The sequence below is a fragment of the Protopterus annectens genome, chromosome 7.part0 (genome assembly GCF_019279795.1).
Source record: "Protopterus annectens isolate FY-2018-M chromosome 7.part0, PAN1.0, whole genome shotgun sequence".
NCBI classification, from domain to species: Eukaryota; Metazoa; Chordata; order Ceratodontiformes; family Protopteridae; genus Protopterus; species Protopterus annectens.
Genome location: NC_056739.1, coordinates 1,706,902,334 through 1,706,925,014, shown reverse-complemented (window position 1 = coordinate 1,706,925,014; position 22,681 = coordinate 1,706,902,334). Strand labels below are relative to the sequence as shown.

At 41.4% G+C, this 22,681-nt stretch overlaps 1 protein-coding gene across 9 annotated transcripts in view; it reads right to left on the bottom strand.

The window, feature by feature from the left end:
• ANKZF1 (ankyrin repeat and zinc finger peptidyl tRNA hydrolase 1) overlaps positions 1-22,681 on the bottom strand; it is a 450,598-nt gene that overhangs the window by 64,838 nt on the left and 363,079 nt on the right. For 2 of the 9 annotated variants that reach the window (XM_044078231.1, XR_006365600.1), the window contains one exon: positions 21,974-22,241. The exons of 6 other annotated variants lie outside the window; for them this stretch is intronic. The gene's annotated coding sequence lies outside the window, so the exon portion shown is untranslated. Of the gene's footprint in view, positions 1-21,973; positions 22,242-22,681 lie in introns of those variants that run through there. One more of the 9 variants, XR_006365601.1, reaches the window with a different exon arrangement.

The window sequence follows — 22,681 nt, the reverse complement described above, 5'->3', positions numbered from 1 at the left end:
TTGAACAGCGTGTTTAGGTGGGGGGTTAGTTCGTTCTGTAGTTCGTGCAAGACGCAGCTTGCGACACCATCTGGTCCCACCGACAATGTGATTTTGGCTTTTGAAAGGGCTGTTTTTACCTGTGCATCTGTGATTTTTGGGACACTACACTTTTCCAGTATTGTTGTGGGCCCTTTTGGAGGTGAGAGGGGGGTGAAGTTTGCACTGAATCTATCTGCCAGGATGTTGGCAATATCAGTAGGTTCAGTATATTTTGTGCTGTTTTGCACTAGTTCAGTGCATATCTGCGAGTTGCCACTTAGATTCTTAACATAGCTAAAGAAGGCTTTGTGGTCCTCTTTTGAGTCCCTGGCTATTTTTCTTTCGAAGTTAGCCTTGGATGATTTCATGAGGGACCTTAGTTTCTTACTAATACTGATCAGGGATGTCTTTCCTTCTTGGGATTTGATTTTTTTCTGAACTAGTTTCCTCCTTCTATTGTATAGCCTGTTTATGGCAGGGGTCCACCAAACTGGTTTCCTTTTCTTAGATGAGTGAGTCTTGGCTTTGCTAGGGATGGCATGATCCATGCATCCTTGTAGGTGCTCAGAGTACATTTGTAAAGGTTTCTGCATCTTGGGCAGCGTTATCCTTTAGCATGGGGGCTGCGAAACTTACCAACTTTGTCTTAAGTAAGGTGAAGTTTGCTTTAGAAAAGTTTTTTATTGTGGTTTCCTTAGATGGGGGTGGTGGTGGGGTGTGGACATCCAGAGTGATTAGTTTATGGTCTGATCAAACCAGTGGTGGGTTGTCCTCCGGTGTGGAAAACCTGTCGACCTGTCGCCTATGTTGGTGATGACCAGGTCCAATATGTTTTCACCTCTGGTAGGGGGTTTACCAGCTGTTCCAGGGCATCTAAGTTGATGAATTCCAGGAAGCGCTGGGCCTAGGAGTTTGTACTCGAGTAGTTTTCCCAGTGAATGGTAGGGTAACTGAAATCGCCCAATATCAGGGTGTTCGGTAGGACCTTCATGTTTTCCAGTGTCTCCAGAAAGGTGGAGTGGTGGTCCTGGGTCATGGAGGGTGATCTGTAGCAGGCCACAATTTGCATTGCAGATTTGCCCGATGTTAGTTGCACATGGATGATCTCAGAGGTATCTTGCTGCGCCATTAACCTGGAGGTGTAGGTATCCTTGATGAATATGGATACACCCCTCCTTTTGTGTTTCGGTCCGTGTTCTGTGGCCGAAATATGTACGAGTTGTAGCCCGGTAGTGCTGGTTCTGGAGCCTTGAACCAGGTTTCAGTTAAGTACAGTTGTGTACACCTACCATAAATGTAGATGTTCGAGTGTCTTCATTGTTGCAGTCATGACTGTAGGGTTCTCCCCTGCCGGCAGGCAGCCCTCGGTCGGCCAGAATCCGAAAGTCTGGGTCCGGCGTCGGCTGTTCAACCATGCTCCCTGACGTCAGAGCGCCAGGAGTAGAAAGCTGACACCCGACGCCATCTTCTCCAGTTTTTCTTGCCCCAGATGTCAGGAGTCCCAAAATGAAAAATGTCCCATAACCTTTGCAAATACACCTCAGAAGAATGGTGAAAAAAGGAAATACACAAAACTAAAAATAAGAGGGGACAGGAGGGAGGGAAACCCAGACTGCAACAGTGAAGACACTCGAACATCTACATTTATGGTAGGTGTACACAACTGTACTATGTTCATCGTGTTTCACTGTTGCAGTCATGACTGTACGGTAGAATCCCAAAGCTGAAAGAAAGGGAGGTGGTCATAAAGAAGAAGGGGCGGCTAAAAGGCTGTGCAAGACTGCAGAGGCAAAGCCTGCCCTAGACTTAGAGTAGAGAGGTAGATTGTAGTGCTTAGAAAAAGTATGCACAGAACTCCAAGTTGCAGCTTCCAAAATGTCTTTGGTAGGAACTCCCCTGAGGAAGGCCGCAGAAGTGGCAGCAGCTCTGGTGGAATGAGTCCGTATACTCCCTGGGATTTGCTTTCCATGGTGTGAATAACAAAATCTGATTCCATGAGCAATCCATTTAGAAATGGTCTGTTTTGAAATGGCTTTACCTTGGGAACTTGAAGCATAAGAAACAAACAATTGTTCTGATTTTCTGATGTCCTTGGTTCTGTTCAGGTAAAAACGTAGTTGTCTGTGTACATCCAAGGAATGTAAGATCAGTTCCCCTTTATTTTGAGGAGTGGGGAAAAAAGTTGGCAAGTGGATCGTTTGATTTAAAGCCACTTTGGAAACCACCTTAGGCATGAAGGTAGGATTAGTCCTCAAAGATACCCTGTCTTGATGAAAAATAATATAAGGTTCCACAGCCATAAGAGCTTGTAACTCTGAAACTCTCCTGGCAGAGGTTAGGGCCAACAGGACAGCTGTCTTCCAAGATAAGAACTTGATGTCAGAAGAGGCAGCAGGCTCAAACGGAGGAAAGGTTAGTTTTTCCAAAACATAGTTGAGATCCCAAGCAGGAATAGGAGGAGATCTAGGAGGTCTTAAGTTCTTAGCTCCTCTGAGAAACTGTCTCATGAGCTGGTGGGAAAAGATGGGAGGGTCTGTATTATAATGAGCAGAAATAGCAGAGGCATGTATCTTAATGGAAGAGAAAGAGAGACCCTTATGTAAGAGATCTGTCAAGTAAAGTAAAATTAAAGTAATGTTAGGAAGAAGAGGATCAGAATCCTGAGCCTGCATCCAGGAACAAAATCTTTTCCATTTTCCTGCATAAGATTTTCTAGTGCTAGGACGTCTGGCTTCTAAAATGACATCCATAACCTGCTTGGGTAGGAAAGAAGAAATCAAAGGCCCTGGATTAACCAGGCCGCCCGGCTGAGAGTTCTGACATGAGAGTGTAGAACCTGACCCTGATGTTGGGACAGAAGGTTCGGAGACGGAGGTAAAACCCAAGGGGGCTCCAGGCATAGGTTTTTTAGAGTTGGATATCAAAACTGCCGAGGCCAATTTGGAGCCAGCAAGATTATCATCTTGGGCTTGTCCTGTTTTATCTTCAATAAAACCCATGGAAGAAGAGGAAGAGGCGGAAAGGCATATCCAGAGAGGTTCCTCCAACTGAATGACAGGGCATCCACTTTCCAAGCTTCTCTGTGGAAAGTCCTGATGCAAAAATTCTGTAGTTGATGATTGAGATGGGATGCAAAGAGGTCTATGTGAGGACATCCCCAGACTGCTGTTATCATCCTGAATATTTTGGTGTCCAGCATCCACTCGTGTGGATCCGAAAGGTTTCTGCTCAGACTGTCTGCCAGGAAGTTTTGTTTCCCTGGTAGAAACTGAGCTTGAAGATCCAGATTGCAAGCTAGAGCTGTGTTCCATAGATCCATGGCTAGTCTGCAAAGGAGGTAGGAATGAGATCCCCCTTGCTTGTTTATGTACCACATAACTGTGGTGTTGTCTGTCCGTATTAGTAGTTGTCCTGGTTGTAAAAGATTCCTGAAGGCCAATAGAGTTTTCTGAATGGCTAACATTTCCTTTAAGTTGATATGCAGGTGCTTGTGATCCTTTGTCCAAAGGCCTTGCAGACAATTGCCCTGAAAATGGGCTCCCCAAGCATAATCCGAGGCGTCCGTGGTTAGAATCTGAGTGGCAGAAGGCAGACGGAAGGGTTTCCCTTTGTTTAGAGCACATGCCCTGGACCACCAAAGAAATTCCTTTTGAAGGCAAGGAAGGACGGAGATCAGTATGTCTAAACTGTGGCAATGCTGAGACCATACACTTTTTAGGTACCACTGTATTTTCCTCATGTGTAGTCTTGCATATGGTACAAGAAGGATGCAGGAGGCCATGTAACCCAAAGCCTGCAGGAAGTTCCTTGCAGATAGTTGAGTTAAAGTTGCCGAGGTTCTGAAAGTTGAAGCCAGCTGTAATTGTCTTTCGGATGTCAGAAATGCCATCTGGGTTGTGGTGCTTAGAAGTGCACCCAGAAAAGTTATCTGTTGTGACGGTGTCAAATTTGACTTTTTTATGTTTACAGAGAATCCCAGGAACTTGAGGAGGTTCTGTACAAATTCTAGATGCTGGAGTAAGACATCCTTGCTGTCTGCCTGAATTAGACAATCATCCAGATAAGGGTAAATTTGAATTCCCTTGAGTCTGCAGTAAGCTACTACTGGAGCCAGGCATTTGGTGAAGACCCTGGGCGCAGTAGACAATCCAAAGGGCAGCGCAGAGAATTGAAAGTGCCTCGATCCGGCCTTGAACCTGAGGTATTTTCTGCGATCCTGCCTGATGGGAATGTGTAAATATGCCTCCTTTAAATCCAAAGTTACCATCCATGCATCTTTGGACAGCATTGGAAGTAGCTGCTGTAGAGTAAGCATCTTGAATTTTGGAATCTCTAGAAAGGTGTTCAAGACCGACAGATCCAGAATGGGTCTCCATGAGTTTTGCTTCCTTGGGACTAGAAAGAGCCTCGAGTAAAAACCTTTTCCCATCTCTGAAAGTGGAACCAGTTCTATGGCATTCATAGCCAAAAGAGCTTCCACCTGGTTTAAGGCCTCCGTCCATTGATGTTTTGGAAGATCTGGCCATCCACTTGGCCTTGGCAAGGTAAGAAAATGGAATTTGTAACCTCTTAAAACCACATCCAAAACCCACTTGTCTTGGGTTATTTGAGTCCAATTTTGATAAAAAAAGAGAGAGTTTTCCTTCGAGAGGGGCTTCCAGGCAAGAAGTTCCTGTAGCCCAACAGAGGGAGTCATTGAGTTTGTTTCCTTTGAGTTTGTGACCTGTCCTCTCCTCCCCTAGGGGTGGAAGCAGTCCACTGTCTTGGTCTATAAGAAGCTTGTGTTTGAGGCCTTCCTCTGGAGCGTCTATATCTACCCCTCTGAGGCCTGTCTGAAGTGGGAAAGGACCAGTTTTTTGAAGGCCAATTCCTGCTAAATCTAGGTGGCTGTACTTGTAAGAAATCTTTAACTGTTTGCACGGATTTCGCCTTATCCTCCATCTTTTTAATCACCACTTCAGCTTTTGATCCAAACAAAACATTATGCTGAACAGGAGCATCCAATAATTTAGCCTTTACTTGTTCAGGCAAATTTTGTTCCTTTAGCCATGCATGCCTTCTAATGACTGTGCTAGAGGCCGCAGCCCTACAAGAAGCCTCCAAGGCATCAAATCCACAGTGTAAACCATGTTTCCCAACTTGTTCAGTGGCATGCAATAAGTCATGTAATTCCTTATCATCTGCACAGGCAGAAATGGAAGTAAGCTTTTGTTTTAAAACAGACAAGAGAAATTGCTGGTATTTTGGCATATGAAACTGACAGTTTAAAGCCCTAATGGACAAAGTAGCAGAAGTGTACACCTTTTTGCCCCATCTTTCTAAGGATCGAGAATCCTTTTCAGTAGGAATGGGATTTTTGGCAGAAGCGGCCTTAACTCCCTTAGGACCCTGAGAAATGGTTTCAGGGTCAGCAGAAGGGTTCTTGTATAAAAACTGATGGGAATCAGGAACCCTGTAATATCTATCAGACTTAACAGGAGCAGGAGGAAAAGAGTCAGGGGTTAAGTTAGCCTCCGAAAAGGCATCATCCACAATATCCAAAACAGGAGGAATAGCCAGGGTTCTATGTTGGGGAAGAAGAAGAAAATCCCTCAGTCTTTTCTTAGATTCCGAATACTCCTGTCCTTCCCAGTGGAAATGTTCCCTCATTTCATGCAAAAAGTTTCCCAAAAGAGAAATCCTCAGGGGGAGAAGCTGAAGGAATGGATTCCTCAGCATCAGAATCCTCATAAGGAGGGAAAGAATATTCCTGATCAGAAGAAGAAACTGAGGAAACAGAAGCCTGATCAGAGGAATCAAAATAAACATCCTGCCTTGGCCTTTTATCTGGAGGGGGATGTGAACCCCTAATCATAGTAAGTAAATCCTCCGCCATCTTGAGTAACTGTTTCTGTGACTTGGGAGCCGGTTCAGAAGAGGCCTGTGTTGTAGTCTTTGATTTAGAAGGAGTCTTTGCCTTTGTCTTTGTCTTTGCCTTTATTAGAAGCTGAGTAGGCCTGAAAACCCCTTCGGAAGCCGGTACCTGCACAGCGGCTCCGGACCCATCCGAAGGAGCATTGTCCGAAGGTCCTGCAACAGAAATATTTAAAGGCCTGGTTGGCTCCTCATGAGAGTCCGCTTCGGCCGTCGGTTCTGAAATGGCCGACGACAGGGACTGCAAAAGCGCCTCACTGACGATGGCCGAACCTGAAGCTGGCTCCGCTTGTGCGCTATCATCAGATTTGGACCTCGGAGGCCTGTCTTTATCCTTGCGACGTTTGTGAACTCCGGTAGCCGGAACCAAATCCGACGACATTTTGTAGTTAAAGCGCCTACCGAAGTAATGAAAAGCAAAATCGTACCTTCGCTTAATTGTACGTTGATTGAATCTAGCACAAAACCGACAACTAGCTACGTCGTGGTCAGGGCCTAAGCAAGGAATACAGTAAGAATGAAAATCCTTATGAGGTATTTGCTTCCCACATGAAATACAATTATTAACTTTTTCTGACATCGGAGTGGAGCAAGAAAAAAGTTTCCCCAACGGGGTACTTAGCTTTGAGTGGAGAAGAAAATCTTCGGACTGAAGTAAATCAGAAAAAATCGTCAGGAGTTAGCCGACCGGCACTTGTGAACTGCTATCACCGCACGGCAAGAAAGACTGGAGAAGATGGCGTCGGCTGTCAGCTTTGTACTCCTGGCGCTCTGACGTCAGGGAGCATGGTTGAACAGCCGACGCCGGACACAGACTTTGGGATTCTGGCCGACCGAGGGCTGCCTGCCGGCAGGGAAGAACCCTACAGTCATGACTGCAACAGTGAAACACGATGAACATCTGCACAGATGTTGATGTTCTCCATACTGAGGAGTGCTTCGAGCGCGTGCATTCTGAGATTTAAACTCCTGGCGTTGAGTAGCATAACCCTCCGTTTTTTGTTAATTGTGCTGTTTACGGAGGTGGGTTTGACTTTTGAGCCTTGCCTAAAAAAGGCACTATGGGGGGCAGCAAGAGTCTTGACCAGTATTTGAAAGCCTAGGGGTGACAGGTGCAAGCTGTCTCTTGCGAAGCAACACGGCTTATCGAGCATTCGTCCCAGGCTGACAGACACCGGATCCCCTTTGAATGACACCAGAAGCTTAGTCAATTGTTGAAATTGATCATTCTTTCTTTATACTGAGGTATAATTCTTGGTGAGGGCAGGATGCTACTCAGGGTCAGGATCATACCAGCCTGGGCTACATGATCAGAGAGCTCTTCCATGTCTCTTTTCATGTAGTCCAGGGAGGTACGTCTCAGGTCATTTACACCAACATGAACAATGACAGAATCATATTTGTACTTGTTCTGGAGTGACCTGAGTGCTTGTGTTATGTGGCGGATTCTGGCTCTGACAGGCAGCTAACAGTAACCTTCTGCTTGTCCAGCCTAGTGAGTGGAACGTCAGTGTGCCCGACTACAGAGTCACATATTACTAGTGTGTAAGGTATATTATTTTGCCTTATGGGCTGTGATTGTGCGGCACACTGATTTTGTGTTTTATGTGTTGTCTGGTTTGTGACGGAAGGTGCAGGTTGTTTGGGTGTCTGCTTTGGAGGTCTCTGATACTTTTGCAGGTTTTTATTTAGAGCCTCCGAGTATGATTTTGTATATTTATGTGTATTTTTTGCCAGTGCTCTTTCAATAGGTCTGTGTGCGGCTGGAGGTGTGGTGCAAGTGTTAACCTTCTCCTCTTGACTGTCTGTTCCAGTCTTGGGTGGAGACAGCTTAACTTCCAGTTTGGCTGTATAATTGCATCTCTCGCATATGTTAGTGTTTTGTGGTAGGAGGAGAGGGTTGTCTGTGTACATGAGGCAGTTGTAACATTGCCTTAGGATACCCAGACTCACCAGCTGGACTGGAGAGTACACCTGAAATTGCCCTTTGGTCATGCCTGAATAGTAGGGTGAGTTGCTTAGTCGCTTGGTTGGTGAGGGGTGAATAAAGAGCCTTGCCCTGCTGGGCAACCAGTGTCAGGGTACATTAGTGCTTGCTATTAGGTCTGAGCAAGTGCTAGGCTGTAGGATGCTTTTTGAGTGCTTAGGTTGAGAGTTAGAATAGTTTCAAGGGAAAAACTGAAGAGGAGACTTAGTGGAGCCGGGAATAATTTAACCGTAGCTAACCGGAGCTGCCCAGTGCACAAAACCGTGCAAACGTGGTTTTTATAGTAGGGAAATTAAACAGATAGAAATTAGCCCAAAATGGCCAATACACTACTAACGTCTGGGCTGGAACCACTCCTCCAGGGACAGATAGGTTGCTCAAAGCTTCCCTCTCTCACACGTGAACAGAAAAACTTCCTTCTTTCCAAGTAAGGTATGGGCAACTCAGAAACTAGTATCACAGCCCTGAATTCAGCACTAGCCTGAAAACTGGACTATACTAGCTTAGAAAGGTGGGAAACAAGGAATTTTTTTTTGTTTTTTTTTGAAAAGATAAGGCAAGGGTTGGGAGGTTGGCCTAATGGTTAAGGTGTTGCCTTACAAACACAAGGTACAGGGTTTGAATCTCACAGGGGATAATTGTCTAGGCTTAAAATGGCTCGCAAGGGCAGTTAGTCTAGTACTAATCTATGAACCTATGAACCTATGAAAAACAGTAAAAAATGCACTCAAAACAGCTTTAAACGACTACAAATGACCAGAAAAGGCTATCACACTTTAGTGTGTAGCCTACAACAGTTAAACAAATTATTTAAACAAAAAAAGTGCAGGCAGTCAAATAAGTACAATATGTGAAATAAACAAGCTTTTAAGTCACAATAAATGCTGGAAAAAATCTGCGTTTAGGCGGAAAACAGTTAAGTACAGCAAGAAAGTACAGAAAACTGATAGTCACACCAAAGTCTCTCTTCTAAGCTAGAAGGCTTGTATCAGTTTAAGGCTTTCTAGTGCTACCCAGCAGGTTAGTTACAGGAAAGATGGGAAACAAGTGCAGATGTGGTCCTTTAAATCAGAAAGTTGAAAGAGACGAACAAACTGTTCAAATGGTCAATAAACTACAATTTCTGGGCCAAGAACCTCTCCTCTCATGGTAGACAGGCTACCTAGTGCTTACTACTCCCACTGATAAGCTAGAAGGCTTCCCTCCAACACAGAAAGGCTTGTGAAGCTCAGAAACTTACCAACAATCCTGGATATAACAACTCTGTATCTGGACTAGGCTAGTTACAGGAAAGGTGGGAAACAAGCGCAAGTGTGGCTTTTAAATCAGAACGTTGAAAGAGATGCAAAAAATCTACCCAAACGGCCAATAGCTACAATTTCTGGGCCAGGAACCACTCCTCTTGTGGGTAGATAGGCTACCTAATGCTTACCACTCCCACTGATAAGCTAGAAGGCTTCCCTCCAACACAGAAAGGCTTGGGGGACTCAGAAGCTTACAAAGTGTCCTGGATACAGCAAATCTGTACCTGGACTAGACTAGTTACAGGAAAGGCGGGAACAAGTACAAACACAGGCTTTTAAGCCAGCAAGTTGAAAGAGATGGAAAACTGCCCAAACGGCCAAATAAACTACAATTTCTGGGCCAAAACTCACTCTTCCCATGGAGGATAGACTACCTAGTGCTTACCACTCCCACTGATAAGCTAGAAGGCTTCCGTCAAACACAGAAAGGCTTGGGGGGCTCAGAAGCTTACTAACAATCCTGGATACAGCATCTCTGTAACCAGACTAGGCTAGTTATAGGAAAGGAGGTAAACAGGCACAAGTGCGACTTTCAAACCAGAAAGTTGAAAGAGATGGAAAAAACTGCTCAAACAGCCAATAGTTGTACCTAAAATCTGTACCTGGACTAGACTAGTAACAGGAAAGGCAGGAAACAAACACAGGCTTTTAAATCAGAAGGTTGAAAGAGAAGGAAAAGCTTCCCAAACGGTCAATAAACTATAATTTCTGGGCCAGAAACCACTCCTCCTGTGGTAGATAAGTTACCTAGTGCTTACCACTCCCACTGATAAGCTAGAAGGCTTCTTTCCAAACACAGAAGGGCTTGGGGGGCTCAGAACCTTACCAACAGTCCTGGATACAGCAAATCTGTACCTGGACTACACTAGTTATAGGAAAGGCGGGGACCAAACACAAAAAGGGCTTTTAACCAGAAAGTAGAAAGAGATAGAAAAACTGCCCAAATGGCCAATGAACTACAATTTCAGGGCCAAAACCCACTCTTCCCATGGTAGATAGGCTACCTAGTGCTTACCACTCCCACTGATAAGCTAGAAGGCTTCCCTCCAACATAGAAAGGCTTGGGGGGCTCAGAAGCTTACCAACAGTCCTGGATACAGCAAGTTTGTATCTGGACTTGACTAGTTACAGGAAAAGCAGGAAACAAGCTTAGAATTTTTTTTTTTTTTTTACAGAAAAGCAGCTAAAACAGCAGTAAATACAATTCAAATTGCAGTGCAGGCCAGCACACCCGAGTGTGTAGCAACACTACGGCAAATACAGTTCAAATAAATGCAATTAAATTAACAAATGACTAAAAAACAAGTGCAGAGGGTTAGAGAAGCTAACAGTTGCTCCATATAAACCAGCTAACCTGGTTCTAAACATGGAACACTGTTTTATTGATTGCTCTGCCCTACAGAAGAACACTATCTTAGTTGCAAGCTCTTATGGTATGTCGCCCCATCTCATTTGCCACATTTCTTTGAGAACTACTACTCCTTTTATGCCTAAAGTGGTATCAGAGTTTACTTTAAGTCAGACTATCCATTTTCCTCATTTTCTTTACTGAACCTAAAATGAGGGAGAGAGGATACTCCATACCTTGGATGTCCGCAGACAATTCAGGTACATTCTTGATAGCACTAAATCTTTTACATCTTCAGAGCAACTGCTCATTTCTTGTGAAGGCAAGAAGGGATAATCTGCGTCAAAACAGACCATTGTCAAATGGCTGTCTAAACCTAATTACCTTTTGTTATACTCACCACAAAAAAAACTATTCCATGCAGGATCAAGATCCACTTTACCGTGGCCTTGCCTTAAACCATGGGCTTTTGGAAAGGGTTGGATTCTAGAAGTACTGAAACTGCAACTTGGCTCTCTGTACATAAGCACCATCTCCACCTCTATCTCTAGGTTTAGATCAGGCTATGCCATCAGGCTAAGACAACTTGCCAGGGACTCTGGGACTCTTCTCCTTTCATCTCCCAAATGTAGTAATCTAGGGAAATTGCTTTACTGACTGCAATATATGTTTATTTTTTTTGATTACCATAAAAGTACAACTGTGTAACAATTACCACTTTTTCAGCGGAGACCGGGGAGAAATTCTCCAGGAAGTAAAGTTACAGTCAGCTAAAATATGCTAATAGTCTAAGTGACATAGTGATAAAGTCTATAAGTGAAATAATAATAAAGCAATATATGCAACAAATATAGAGAAAATGTCTGAACACAAAAACAATAAGATATATACAAAAGTATCACATTGCTAGATTTTGAACATGCATGAACCACTGTAGTAGTGCAAAAGAATTGTCAGAAGACATTTGTCAAAATCCTGAATGTTTTAAATCACATTTTATTGTTGTGCATTAACCCATGTATTGCAAGGCTCCTAAAGACCCTAGACCTCATTTGGATTAGTTTCATAGGTGTGTACTAGGCTAATGGCCCTGGAGCCTTTACAAGTCTAGCCCATAGAAGTGCCCTGGCATCATGCCGCCGACGTTAGTTCCCAGTGCCTCTATCAATTAGAGCCACTGGAGTGGTCCCCCGAGGTGAACTATTTCCCATCCACTCATCAAGATTTCTCATGAAGAGGGCAAGTGAGGTGTGCTGCTTGACATGTATGGAAAGTCTATTCCACAGCAAGGGCAGTCTCTGGGTTATGAACCTGTCCCTCCAGCATGTTCTGTTGATTGTGGTAATGATCAGCGTTCATCTTATAAATCTAACATATCAAATAAAGTGATAATTTACAATTAATGACTGAAAGCCTGGCCAACTTACTCGCACTATTAGAAAGACAAATCCATAACTTTTATGGGCCTTTAATCAAAGGTAAATCAGCAAAAACATTTATTAGCTCCACAGCATAAGTCTAAGAAAAGTAAAAATGGAGCAAGCTGAATGTAGATGTCAGCAGTTGTAAGCATGCACCAGTCAGCTACCACTCAGTAATAGAGTAATAGAAAAGTAGTTGTGCAAGCCCGACGATACACAAATACCTGTCACAGCAACGTGTGATTTATGAGTGTTCCCAAGGGTACAAATGGATGAAATATGGGCAACGTGTGATTTATGAGTGTTCCCAAGGGTGCAAATGGATGAAATATGGTGGAGTGACTCTAACGTAGACAGTTGAGGTGGGTTAAATTGATGAACAGACTACTGCGTATGTTGGCAAATCATCACAAAGTTGTGAAAGGATGTAAAGTTGGGAAATGGGAGTCATTTCGGCCATGACACATTCTGTGCAGCCACAAGTACTCCAGACTGTGCAGAACGCTCTGCATTTGACATGGATTTAGCCCACTGTTCAAAAAGTGAACAGTGGTGGCTCCATTTGTGATTTTTGATTGGCTCATATACCACAGTTACAACTAATCTGCATCACTGTGCACAGGTAATCAAGTAATTGCTCCTGAGGCAAAGGGAGCCAATGAGGAGGCAAGAATGCTGCCGATGTACTTCTAGTAGTTTTCACACCACTGCAATAGCTTCAAAAAGGATATTGCAGGAACAGAAAGATTATTACATTTGGAGTTATGGTCAAAAGTTTTCATTTGATTGCATGGTATCATGGGCAGTGTTGGTTTCCTCAGCAGAGGAAAATTTGCTTGAAGGTTTGCTCTAATTGTGGATAAGAGGGACAGGTTACAGAGACTGGACGAGGAGGAGCTGGCTAAATGGGAGTTACTTCTGGCACTGCAGTGCATCAAGTACAGTAATCGTACACTAGAACGCCAACAACCTGAGCTTACAAAAGGTCTGAAATTTGCCTTGCTTGGATTAGGATGGTAATGATGATGCTGTAGCTGGGCTACTGACTGCTGTTGCTGCTTGGGAGCTATACCCTTGCCTTGGATTAATTTATGTATTTATTGTTCCTGAGTGCATTTGGTGGAGTACTGGGCTTGTGGAACTGCAGCTGCTTTGTTTGCTTACTGGGTAGAGGTAAGTGGCTGAATGTGAAGAGTGTAGGAATGATTAAATATACACTCAGACATGAGCGGGGTTCCAGATTTTTGCAGAATGTCTACATTTTAGCTTCAAATTTTTGGTTTGTTCCTCATAAAATGTGTGTTTTTTTGGCAAATCACTGAATTCCAATCACTAAAAAGTGACAAACATTTCAGTTTCAGAATTCATATCCTTCAGAAAATGCACGTTAGCACAAATCTGTCCCTATTTTTGGTCTTTTGTACAGATTTCTTGCTCCAAGTTCCACCGCTGATAGTGAACCGCACTACGGTACCATTTTTGTAAACACATTTATTAAATTCTCACTCTTTAAGCAATGGCATGGATACAGAGCTGGCCAAGTAGAGTGATTTGTACTTAACTTTGTACTCAAATTATGGGCTTTTTAGGCAAGATGAGAGCAGTTTTATGCACTACTGTGAAGAAAATGTAGATTGAAGCAAATTCTTTCTAGTAACTTTTCAAATAAATTACAGTCTTGTCACAAAATGTACAGTATTCCCTAACCTAACACTTCTGGCAGAAAGAGCACTTCAGCCAGGCTCTATGGAAGTGGTCTGTTTTCGCACAGTGCGAAAATAGTGTGTTCCACATTTTGACTGTTTGTCACACATTGCTAGGGCCTGTCTTCCACGTTGGACTCTTAAGAGGTTGAGACCTACTAACATATTATCTGAAGATTCTTATCCTTGGATATTAGAGAACGCATGAATAATTCTAGGCAAAAGATCACACAGACCATAAGATATCTAGGCATCTACACCTTTAAATAGACAAACTTAAAAGTTCTTTCCATCCTTGTCAAGCTCTTAATAATGCTATGTTCTAAATCAAGCAGGGCCCTACAGAATAACCCTGGTGTAAATATGTGTCTATCCATCCAGCCATGACTAGCCTTAAAGGTAGCCAAAGTAGTACTTTGTTTGACCTGTAGTGAGAATGCTCTGTGTTAGGAACCTACCCACCAGTGAGTCTTAGCAGATTTAAGTCCTTGGTGTGAGTGTTTGTAGTTTTCAGGAAGAAGGCCTTGAGTTTGTAGTTTGTTTGGGTGTTGGTTAGAATGCCATGTGTGGCCTCTCTTAGTTGGCTGTTTGCCATTGCACCCTGATGGTCTCCTATGCATCATGCTCACACTACCTTCTCCGGTGTGGTCCCTTGGATGAATATGGATACCCCCCTCCTTGGAATTTGTTGATTTGATTTGGGGCGGTAATCTGACGAGGTAAAAAACCTGATGGGCTGGGGTGCTCAAACGAGCCCTACCAGGTTTCTTCTGGAGCCTTCAGACATCGCATTCTCCATACTGAGACAGGACTCGAGTGCAGACATTTTGAGATGAGATTTCTGGCATTGAGCAGCATTACCCTTAGTTTATTTTTCTTTGTTGTCTAGGTAGGTTAGTTTTTTGTGTTGAAGGGTGGTCTAAAAGGCATAATTGGGGGTGGCAGCCTTGCCCAACTAATGAGGAATCCCCAGTGACAGGTGCAATCCGCCCTGGTATCCCAGGGCGGCTTGTCCAGCATGTCATCAGGCAGACACAGACTGATCCCCCTTTGAAATATCCCCAGTCCCCTTAAATTTGTTCAGTGGCATCATCTTCTGTTGTTTGGCATCATTCTTGTGGTGAAGGTAGGACTGCTCCTCAAGCTGCAGGGTATACTGCCCTGGGTCAGCAATCAAAGAGCTCAAGCAATCTCTCTTTCGACATAGTCATGGAGTGTTCTCTGGTAGTCGCAGACACACCGTGAGTCATATTGGTAGACCCTGTGAAGAACTGCTGATGAGAGCCGAGGTCTGTTGAACCTGCTGGCTACGAGACAGCCATTGTGACAGCTTCCTTACCTCTTCTGACATCCGGACATGAGTGTGTCTGCACCAGTGTCTGATCATGACATCAGTGTGTCTGGTCAGTGTGTCTGACTGTGTGACTTATTGTGTGGGCTTACTCTGTTTGACACTCTGACTGTGAGGTCTATGTGTTGCAGGTGTTGTGTTCTGGGTGTGTTGTTTTGGTGGTGTGTTTTTGTGGCTCTGCTTGTTTTTTAGGTGTTTTTGAGCATTTCTTTTGTCTTTGCTTGGTGTGTATGATTTGTTGTTAGTATGGTAATGTACTGGGTTGGGTGTGTGCTAGTGTGAACCTGTACCCTGGTATGGTCTCCTGCTTCCTATAGTGAGAGGTTGAGCTCCAGTTCCATATTGATGTTTGCATCTTGCAAGAGAAGATGTTTTTGTGTGGAGGAGTGAGGAGATTTGTGTTTGAACATGAGGGCACTGTAACATTGCCTCAATATTCCAGCCCACATGAGCAGACTCTGAGACAACACAGATGAGCATGACATGCTAGATACTAGAAGTCCAGAACAAAAAAAAAAAAATAAATGGAAAGGACAGGTGAATGGATTCCTTTATGGGGGCTGCTAGTTAGGTACTGAAATCAAGTATAAGAGTATCAAGGTACATAGTGCTAGTTTAAGAGGTTATAATAGTAAGAATTAGTAGAGAGTAAGTCAAGTAGAGATTTTAGTTATAGGATGATTAGTTAGGGATACGCTGATTAGGTATAGGCGTAGGAAGGAGGGGAAGAAAAATTTGAAGAGTGGACTTTAGGTAGCCCTAATAGTTTAAATAACCGACTAAACCTAGTGCGGGCAGTGTGCAATGGCAACAACTCGCTTTACGCGCGCTAAAACGGCTGATTTATGGCATGGCCAATGACCCACAAAAAAACTTAAAAAAACCACTCCTCTGAGGACAAAAAGGACAAACAGTACAGGCAGTAGTTCAGTACTCCTCACTCCCACTAGTGAGTAAAACAACCCAAAACCAACCAAAGGAAAAACAAAAACAAAGACAAAACTCAGCAAAAGCCAAGATCTGGAAAAGCAAATCTGGAAAGTATGGTTTAGGAGGATATTTTTTTTTTTTTTTTTTTTTTTTTTTTTTTTTTTTTTTTTTTACAGAAAGGCAGAAAACACAATAAATGCTATAATTTTCGACAATGCTATCAAAGCTATAGTTTTGAGTGTGTAGTTTAACTTTTAGGCAAAACTTAAAAAACTTAAACTAGCAAGTGCAGTAAACACAGTAACACAGAAAAACAACAAAAAAAAACTTAACTTTGATAAAGCAGAAACAAACAGTAGTCGAAAAAAAAAAAAAAAAAAAAAAGAAAAGCCAAGAAAATAAATAAAATTCTGGGTCTTCTGGTCTCTCTGTCTCTGAGAACACAGGAACACCACTGGAGCGAGAGCTGAGTTGCTAGGTTCTCAAAGCCTGGAAAAGCCAAGAAAAAATAGCTATAGCAGGGGGGGCTGGAAAGAAAATGAAATAAAAAAATGGCAACAAACTACAAGTTACCACTAACTTACACCTCCTCTGAGGACAAACAGGCAGTTCAGTACTCTCCCTCCCACTAGTGAGTAAAGAACCACCCCCTTGACCAAACAAGAAAATGGGAAAAAAAGGAACCAAGACAAAGCCAGGGATCTGCAAAATCTGGTCTCTGAACACTAAAGTATGGAAAGTAAGCAATTTTTTTTTTTTTTTTTTTTTTTTTTCAAGTTTTTTTACAGACAAGCAGAATAATGATTTTTTTTTATATTATACAAAAAGCTAGTACACTTGGGTGTATTAGCCTGTAGCTTTAACTTTTAGCAAAAACTAAACTAGCAAGTGCAGTAAACACAGTTAACTTATATATAAACACAGAAAAAACAGTGCAAACTTTGATAAAATAAGCAGAAACAGTAGTGGAACTGTTGTTTCAAACAAATAGGAGGTCAGATTTAGTGGCTCATTAACTGATCATTGTCAATAAAGGTCAATATCCATATTGTGTACATCTTAAAACTAGTGGAAGATGTATTTGTTGACATCCCAACATTATTTCAGACCACTGTAGGGAACAGAAAGGCATTCCTGCCCAATATAAACCACTGTCCTAATAAATACAATTGTACTAAATTAAAAAGCCACTTTTTCGGACCTATCAAAGGCCTGTAATATCACTAACCATGAAACCAGCTTTAATGTCTCTGTCAGATCATTAAATTGGTTCTCAAGTTATCTGGCTGGACGGACAAGCCCAATCAGATGGTCATGCTACATATCCTTCTCTCTTCACATATCACTGCATGTGCTCCAAGGGTCCATTTCGTGCCCCCCCCCTTGTTTTCCTATAATTGTCAAAACTATGCCATCTGCCATTTGTTCCACATTATTCAGTATGAAGATACTGCACTGTTCTTCTCCTCTTAATTTCCTCCTGAGATTACCAAGGCATGCCAAAAGGCTGTAATATCTAGGACCCAGTGCTCAAAAACGCAGGCCTGACATGTTCCTTGCCTCTGGTTGGCCTGTTATTAGTTGAGTCAGACCACAAACTGGTTACCTTTACCCTTAGAACACCCCCCAAAACCAATGCTACCTATTTTAGAGACTGCAAAAAAAAAAAAACCTTTTACATTTGTACAACAAAATCCAAAATCTCACCCATGTTAACCCCACAGTCGATACAGGATATGCAGCCACCTATGACAAAGATCTGTATGCTTATTTAGACAAATGCACTGACAAACCAGTCCCTACCAGAACCAAATACAAACATAGTGGCAAATTCAACAACAAACTGCCCGGGCTACCATTAGATATTAACAAATAATATAAATAGAAGAAAGAAGCTGCTTAGATTACCTTGTAAGGCCAGAACCTCCCATCACAAAGAGAATATAAAATGCTTCATCAAGAAACTAAAGGCAGCTATAAAGACCAGCAAAGCATGCCAATGAATGTGGCTAGCTTCTGAGGTTACGGATAATTATAAGTCCTCCTTTTGCTAAATCAGAAAACCAAGATGGCACCTCCAATTTCAATCCAAGACATTGAAAGCAAATAAGTCTGTTTCCTCCTGAAACGATCATCCTTGTTCCAGACATCCTAACCACTACCATCTCAAAGTATTATATCCCTAAAGTAAGACCAAAAACACCTTTTCGGTGGGCCCTGGCAATATGCTGGGTTGTCTAATAAAAAGTGTCAAGCAGGTTCTTGCTGATCCCCTTTTTACATTGTTCAACCTAAGCCTTGCCAAAGGCTATGTTGTTCTTGAGTCATGGCACACTGTGAAAGTGATGCCCCTCCACTAGGGTAGTCTCACCACTGACACAGATAACTATAGCTCTATTAACCTTACTAGTCTGTCTGTAAAGCCATGGAATGCAATATTGCTGACTTAATAAACTAGAACATTAATTTATGATTAGGCTCAACCCAGAATACTTTGGATTTGTTAAAGGCAGGCCATGCCTGTCAAGTCTTGTCTGCTTCTGTGAAAAGGTCACACACAGACAGTGGTCATACTGTTCACATCGCCAACTTTGATCTGGCAAAGGCATCCAACAACATACCACATGACAGTATTGTTAAAAAGCTAATGTCCTTAAAACATTGATCTCTGTGTAGTAAGATGGATTGCAAACTGGTTCAAGGGCAGAATGCATGTTGACAGAGTTAGTGATTGCTCCACAGTTACAGAAAATATGATCAGTAACATTCAAAGTTCTGAACCTGTCCCCTTTCCTTTTAAGCATTAATTTTTCTGACCTATACACTGACAACAAGAATCTCTGGTTGACTAAGTTTGCTGATGATTGCAAGCTTGTTAAATCAACCAACAATACTAACACCGTTCAAATGGAGCCAACACGTGTTAACTAATACACCAAAAAAGGGTTCTAACTAAATGTTAAGACATGCAATATCATCTTCTTTAGAAAACAAGAAATTCCTATCATCTATTGTATAAGTGACACCTCACTCACTAGTGAGTCTGTGATCAGGGACTTGGCACCTGGGTCAATGATTCCCTCTCCTTCAGTCACTATGAAGCAACTGTAGTCAGAAAATCGTTCAATATAAAACAATGTAAGAAACTTCTCTGTGTGGTAGTTTTTCAGTCCATATATTTCTAGTTAATCACAGTATATTAATCAGATCAGACAACAGTAGTAGAAGTAGCGAACGTAAACTCGTCTTAAGTCAAAACAAAGCAAAACAAAAAGTAATAATAGAAAATATATAATTGTACAGCATTACTAAGTATTCAAAAGTAATCCAAGCAAGGCAGGCAGTCTGTTTCCAGTCGAAAATCCTTTATTAAGTACACAGACAAGCGATCCAAGTAAAACAAAAATATATAATTTCCTCACAAGCTTTCTAAATTCATACATACTTTTTATCAGGCATGGGAGTGGTTTATTTTGCTGTAAAACAAAGTGTTATTGGTACACATGTTAAATTCACATCCCTTCCCCCATCAGTGTGACATTCGAGCTGGCCCTGCCCTACTAAGTAGCTGTCATAATAATATATAACACTTATGTACTTTAAATAAAATTATATAATGATGTGTGGTACCTCTTATTTAACCAAATTATTAAGTAGATTATTAAGTCTGTGATTTTATCCAAGACAATATACTACATGGCTGGAAATATATCAACCTTAGTTCCTTTGGCAATCAAAAATATATATAAATATATACATATACATTTTGCATGTAAAAATCAATTTCTATTTTCATAACCTACTGTTAACAAAGATCGCTTTCGTCCTTCTAGACTTCTTCAGGTCGGTGTAAAGAAACCTAAAAACCTATATAATTGTATAATTAGTCGCAATTAATCACAAAGGGCTTTTCATCTAATTTTCCAGTGTACCCCGGCCTGGACAGACCTATTATAGAATATAATGCACTCTTTAGCATGTATATTTAATTAGACACATAAAAATATTTGAAAAGACACAGTAGTTCCTAACAAAAAGGATCTCAGGTCTCAAAAATCTTAGTTATCAGGACAGGCTGAATTCACTGTCCCTGTACTCTGTGTCAATATAGGCTCTTGAGAAGCCACCAGTGCCTTACTTTCCATGCCATCAATGTCTGTTATCTAAGACCTCCTCTTCCTTGATAAATCAAATACTGTAGGCAGTGCTAGAACAAGAGATATTAATTTACATTGGGTAATAAAATTAAATTGAGAGATCGTCTCATTAAACATTGCCTCCTCCTGCTCTGGAATAGATTCTCCTTGCCTGGCAAGCAATGTGATTCCATTTTGGCCCTCAATCACAGCTTAGACAAATGGATGGGTGCCCTAAAATACACCCTAGGACTTACAGGTCTTGCCTGCCTTGAAAATGTTTGTAGAATTTGAGTTTGGGTATTGGCATGGCATCTGGTCAAATAAACTTGTATTTCCTGTGATAAAGGCCTTACAGTTGAGACATGGACTGAAGAAATCTGGCCTCAGAATTAACATGAAGGTCATATACTTCTATATGGGACTGACAGACTGCAGTCTCTACTAAATTCAAGCTGTGTGAGAAAGACAACATATCTCTACATCTCTTAAGCTAGTTGAAATATCAACAAATTGCCTGTAGTTGCTGCTGACTCCATACTTATGATAGAACACCATGTCACTAAAATGGTGCACAAATTCAAAAGAGCATGTCACTACCTGATCCACAGCACATGCCCGACTACTAATACAGCCTTCTTTTGCTCAGTCTTTTTTGTTGCTAATCAGTCTTTAACAGTGTAAGTAACTCTCTCACATCCAAATTACAAGAGTTTCTCTGTGCTTCCAAATTTGCCTCTGGATACCATTCAAAAACTCACAAGACATCTACCATTCAATGAAAACTGCCACATCAAAGATAGTTTACCCAATTTTAACTCTCTTAGAAAAGCAATCCCCAAAGATTTTTATATTTGTCTGCTATAGTGTGAAATTGCAGTAAGTACAAGCTCTATTTCAGTCCTGCAAGATGTTTCACTTACCTTCAGGCTGTACAAATGTGGAGTTAGTATATTTAAGTGAGTATGAGGGCACAAAGATCCTAATGGTGGGGTCTGCAGGAGGCCAAGTTTCCTACCCAACCCATGCTTTTTTTTGATGTTACCCACAGATTCAGTGGATGTATTTTTTGGCGAGTATAACTTGTGAAGTTCGTGTTTGAAGCAAGTGATTTAACCTTATATTAATGCTATCTCTGTAGACTTTTGCTATGATTTATGCCCTACTGTGAGTGTGATCTGTAGTACAGTGCAAGATGCTGCATACTAATATTATGTGCAACTTCTAATATGACAATATACAGCATTCTAATGTGTGTTTTCTGTTTCAATTGTTTTGAAGATTTTCTCTCCAGGCACCCATTGAAAATGGATCATGTCCACTCACAGTCTCTCAGTTAACAAAGTGGATAAATAAAATATAAAGTTTATGGAAAGAATGGCAGTAAAATGCATTTTGTACTTGACTACCCGAGTACAATTCCCTGAAAGTTTCACCATTAATACATGTCCCTTTATGTGCAGCTATCAAATGTAGGGCTTTACAGGTTGGTATGCTACATTACACTTGGCTTCCACTGAAATTCAGTGCATATGACTTCTGAATATGGCACAAAATGCAGTGCATACCTAGACTTGAATCTCTACTAAGCAACCATTATATCAAAAGTAAAAATCTTATATATTTCTCCAGAAAACGGAACCTTCTGTTACTGGAAAGACATGGCCATCAAAACTGATCATGGCAAGGGGAAAAAACGATTTCAGTACTGATTTACATTTCAATCCTTAAGGGTATAAAGACAAGTGCATGTTCTATCCAACTGTCCAAGTAATTCTTTGACGATTTTGCAAAGAATTTCCAGAAAGAGACTGATAACATAACATTTTATGCATGTGGGGTAAAATGACAGTCTGCCATGCTGCATTACATTTTATTTCCATTAGGACAGGTACATGCTTACACTGAGAAATGGTTCATGAACACATCAGAAGGCATTAAATATAATACCTGCATTTTAGCCACTATTTTCTAGTTTATGGCATTTCACAAGGTTCTTCACTATGATCTGCACTGTTTAACATGTGATCCACTTGATTTAATTTCTTTCAGAAGCAAGGCAGGCGAAAATATGGAAATTATTAAAAATCCAGTAGTATTCCAAGTTATTCACAAGCCAATGTTTCTCTGCAAAACAAATTTAATGATACTTACAAGTGAACCAAAGAAAAATCAATGGCATTTAGCAAATAAAAGAGGAAAATATTTTTTTTCCTGCAATAAATAAAAATTTAAATATTACTTAGTCTCTTACTGTTTGGGCAATTTGGATAAATATACAGATTTGGAAAAGTGGTAGTTACTAATAAGATGCTTAATCAGAATGCTGCTGTTACTGTTGTTAAAAGCAAGTAAACTCTTTTGCTCCGTCTTTCACTTCTTTTCCAGGAGAATCTTTACATTTTAATGCTAGTATCGGTTAGCTGTGTAAGATCATGCTTTGAGTATGCAGCTTCTTTTTAGTGACACTCATGCAAATTAGTAATTATACTAGAGAAGATACAAAGATTTGTTTATAAAAAAAATAAATAAATATTACAAGGACTGTCTTGGCCCCATGGTGTAGA